Consider the following 4,800-nt stretch of genomic DNA (forward strand, 5'->3'; position numbering starts at 1 on the left):
ATATATATATGAGTGCAAAGTCCTTAATAAAGAAATAAAACATAGATTTCCATTATATTATTAAAATACTCGAGTTTAATGAAGTGCAAATATCCCTGTGCTTAGAAAAACACACATTTGTTCCAAGTTGGGCATAGTACTGATGTATTGCTGTGTGACAAATTACCCCAAAACTTAGCAGCTTAAACTAACAAACATGTATAATCTCTCTCTTTTTGTGGGTCAGGAGTCTAGGTGCAGCTTCACTGAGTGCCTCTGGCTCAGGTTTCAGTCAAGATGTTGGCTGGGCTGCAATCATGTCAAGATTCAGCTGGGGCTGGAGAATCGCTTCCAAGCCTGCTCATGTGGCTGTGGCAGCATTAGAAGATCTGCTTCCACATCAACTCACTCACAGGGTTTCACATCACGTGGGCCTCTCCACAGAACCCCTGGGTTTTCTTTGCACAAAGCAACTGGTAATGAGAAAGAGACAGAGAAACAGAAAGAGAGAGGGGAGTGGCGGGGATGGGAGGGATGCTCCAGAGAGTGATGGAGACAAAAGCCACAGTCTGTCTGTAACTCAGTCTCGGAAGTGTCATCCCACCACTTTTGCCATATTCTGTTTGTTGGAAGGGAATCACTAAGTGAGCCCATGTTTAAGAGGGCAGAGATTAAACAAGAGGGTGAACACTGGGAGGCGGGGATTATTGACGGCCATGTTAGAGGCTGCCTACTGCAGTGGGATAAAATATCTAGGCTTGTCATTCCTCAGCCTTTCTTTACCTTGATAATTTGGACATGACATACCATTTTTAAATGTTTGTTTTTTTTAATTTTAGACTGAGCTAATGATTTCCTATAGAATTGTGATCTGGATGCTTATTTCTTACAGAAATATCCTGGTAAAATTCATACCAAAAACACTCAAGCAAACAAACTCTTTTGTTATGTATGGTGGCACATAGCCCTCATGGCACTAGATAATTCTAGTGGAATTATCGTATGTATGTCTGCCTCTATCTGAGAGAGTACGGCCCCATGGACTCCCTCAGGACAGTGAGGGAAAAGGGCGCCAACCTTTTCCTGAGCTCCTCTGAGGGGGCAGGCCCTGTGCTACACCGCGCACGTGGATTATTTAATCTGCACCCTAACCTGCCAGGAAAGCCCTCCTGTCTTCAACTTACAGAGGAAGGAACTGAAGTCAAGTTACGAACTCATAGCTACACAGCTGAAAACTGGCAACGGACTTGGTGTTAAAACCCAGGTTATGTTGGAGCTTTTTGTAAAAAACAAAAACAAACAAACAAGCAAAACAACCCCAGGTTATAGGGATCCAAAGCCCATCATGTCCATTGATACACCACACTGCACCCTGCCTTATCTCATTGTCACGGGGCCTTATAAATTGTGAACTGAGGGTTTCCTCAAAATTCATATGTTGACGTTCTAACCTCCAGTACGTCAGAATTGGACTGTGCTTGAAAACACAGGGTCTTTAAAGTGATGATTAAGTTAAAATAAGGCCATTAGGGGTGAGCCCTAATCCAAAATGACTGGTTTCCTTATAAGATAAGGAAATTTGGACACACACAGAAAAACACTAGGGATATGCATGCACACTGAGGGAAGACCATGTGAGGGCCTGGAGAGAAAGCAACCATATACAACCCAGGGACAGAGGCCTCAGTATAAACTAAATCTGCCACTGCCTCAATCTTAAACTTCTCAGCTCCAAAACTATGAGAAAATAATTGTCTGTTTTTAAGCCTCCCAGCCTGTGATATTACGTAATGACAGCCCTAGCAAACTAACATAATATTATATATACACACACATGCACTCATGCCTATATAGGGTGTCCCAAAATAATGCATACACACTGGGTTAAATATGGAAAGAAATATACATCAGGCTCTCTGTTCCTCCTGTTCATCAGACAGCCACTCTTTCTGCACAGTGCCAGCCACAACCCTGAGACAGAATGGTGAAGGTTGAAGTGATTAGATTTGGCCACATTGGGTGCCTGGTCACCAGGGCTGCTTTTAACTCTGGCAAAGTGCATATTGTTGCCATCAATGACCCCCTTACTTGACTTCAACATGGTCTACATGGTCCAGTATGATTCTACTCATGGCAAGTTCAGAGACACAGTCAAGGCTGAGAAGGGGAAGCTTGTCCTCAATGGAAAGTCCATCTCCATCTTCCAGGATCGAGAACCTGCCAACACCAAATGGGTTGATGCTGGTTCTGAGTATGTTGTGGAGTCCACCGGTGTCTTCACTACCAGGGAGAAGGCTGGGCTCGCTTGAAGGGTGGAGCCAAGAGGCTCATCATTTCTGCCCCTTCTGCAGATGCCCCCATGTTTGTTATGGGTGTGAACCATGACAAGAATGACAACCCCCTCGAGATTGTCAGCAATGCCTCCTGTATCACCAACTTCTCAGCCCCCCTGGCCAAGGTCATCCATGACAACTTTGGCATTGTGGAGGGACTCCTGAGCACAGTCCATGTCATCACTGCCGCCCAGAAGACAGTGGATGGCCCCTTTAGCTTCCACTGGTGCTGCCAAGGCTGTGGGCCAGGTCACCCCTGAGATGAATGGGAAGCTCACTGGCATGGCCTTTGGTGTCCCCAACCCCAATGTGTCGGTTTTGGATCTAACTTGCTGCCTGGAGGAAGCTGCCAAATATGATGACATCAAGAAGGTAGTGAAGCAGGCATCAGAGGGCTCCCTCAAGGGCATCCTGGTTATACTGAGGACCAGGTTGTCTCCTACAACTTTAACAGTGACACCCACTCCTCCATCTTCGATGCTGGGGCTGGCAGTGCCCTCCAAGACCACTTTGCCAAGCTCATTTCCTGCTATGATAATGAATTTGGCTACAGCAACAAAGTAGTGGACCTTATGGTCCACATGGTCTTTAAGGAGTAAGAGCCCCCTAGACTACCAGCCCCAGCAAGAGGAAGAGAGGCCCGCAGCTACAGTGGAGTCCTTGCCCCAAATCGATCCCCCAACACAATGAGAATCTCCTGACCTCCAGTTTCCATCCCAGAATCCCTAAAGAAGGGAAGGGGTTTAGGGAGCCCTACCTTGTTGTGTACCATCAATAAAGTTCAGGGGGAAAAATAAAAAGAAACATCAATTGTGCTTTCAGCTGTTGAATTGTATATACATTTTTTGGGATACCCTGTATATGGTAATATATAAAAGCATATATACAAAATAAATATATATGTATATGTCATCAACCCTTAAAATAAAATTTTATACTAAATATGTTCCATGTTGGGAGTTTGCATTAAGTTAACTATCTAGGTACTAAACTTGATTTCTTCGACTATCATTTTCCATGAACTTCTGAGGATTTCTGGTGGGTGACAGGAAAGAAGGTGGGGTCTAAACAAAGAGAAATAGACTCATACTCAGACAAACGGGCTTTAAGTTGGGTCTCTGTCATGTATTTTCAGCTATATGACCTTGGGCATTATGCTTAGGTTTCCTTAGCCTGTGCCTCCTTATTTTTCCACTTCAGCTAACATTCCTTGAGTATCTACTCCAGGCCAGACTGTGCTTTTGCATAAATCATCTCAATTGGTAAAATGTGGTAACAATGCCACCTAGCAGGGTTGCTGTGATGATCAAGCAGAATAATACACATGAGAGGGCTTTGTAAACTGCACAGGCTGATACAAATATCAGGGTGTGTCATTTTTCTGTTTTTCACATCAGTGCTTCCAAATGATAAAACTGTAATTCTGACCTTAGAAATGATGGCTCATTTGGTTTTCTTCTCTAGCTAAATGACCCAAAGGTAATCTAAGAGTTATGTTAACCTTCCCAAACCCAGCTTTAAACCTACAACTCCCCTGCTGAATAAACAAATAAGCTTCAAAAACTTGAATAATATCAAAAATACGTATATGGTGTATGAATGTAAGGTCTCAGCCTCAAGCTACCTTTCCAACTTTATTTCCTGTTGCGTATTCTGCATCAGATTTTCTTTTTTTTTTTTAAATATATTTTATTGATTTTTTACGGAGAAGAAGGGAGAGGGATAGAGAGTTAGAAACATCGATGAGAGAGATCGATCAGCTGCCTCCTGCACGCCCCCCACTGGGGGTGTGCCCGCAACCAGGGTACATGCCCTTGACCGGAATTGAACCTGGGACCCTTGAGTCCTCAGGCCAACGCTCCATCCACTGAGCCAAACCGGTTCGGCATTCTGCATCAGATTTTCAACAAAGCCAAATGGCTAGAGTCTAGCTAGCTGCTAGACACTTCCTGAACTTTGTTTCTTTATGTTCGATCGTGAGGATTCCCTCAGCTGGTCCTTGCAGTTGCTGAGACATGTAATACATTTAGCACACAGCCTGGACTGTAGTAGATCCTCAATAAATGGTAGCTGCTATTATTTTATCCCCTCTGGCTACCATATCATTTACTTTTTATGTTAATTGTTAATTGGTGGGGTTTCCCTTCTAGTTCTGTGTGACCAAGGAGCAGGGACATGTTTTGTTGTATCCTATGGACCTAGAACAGTGTGTAAAATAAAGTAGGGGCTCAATATTTGCTTTTCTAATTTCTGTACTCTCAGAGAAGCTAATACAGCACTACACAGCTAAGAAGTGTTGAATAAAAGTTTATTATTAAATCACTTTTAGTCTTTTAAATAATATATCTAGTATTTTTAAGGTGCCTCATTGTTCTATGATCCACTTCTATCTTTTCACATTTCTGGTAGAATATATTTCAAACAAATATTGTGTGTGTGTGTGGTGTCTGTGTCTCTATTTTATATATGTGTGTGTGTGTGTGTGTGT

General features: G+C 43.1%; 1 pseudogene; it reads left to right on the top strand.

The window, feature by feature from the left end:
- Positions 1 to 1,960: 1,960 nt before the first annotated feature.
- LOC102758791 lies at positions 1,961 to 2,911 on the top strand (annotated as a pseudogene).
- Positions 2,912 to 4,800: the final 1,889 nt, after the last annotated feature.

Source organism: Myotis davidii, unplaced genomic scaffold (assembly GCF_000327345.1).
Source record: "Myotis davidii unplaced genomic scaffold, ASM32734v1 scaffold162, whole genome shotgun sequence".
In the NCBI taxonomy this organism is placed as follows: Eukaryota; Metazoa; Chordata; class Mammalia; order Chiroptera; family Vespertilionidae; genus Myotis; species Myotis davidii.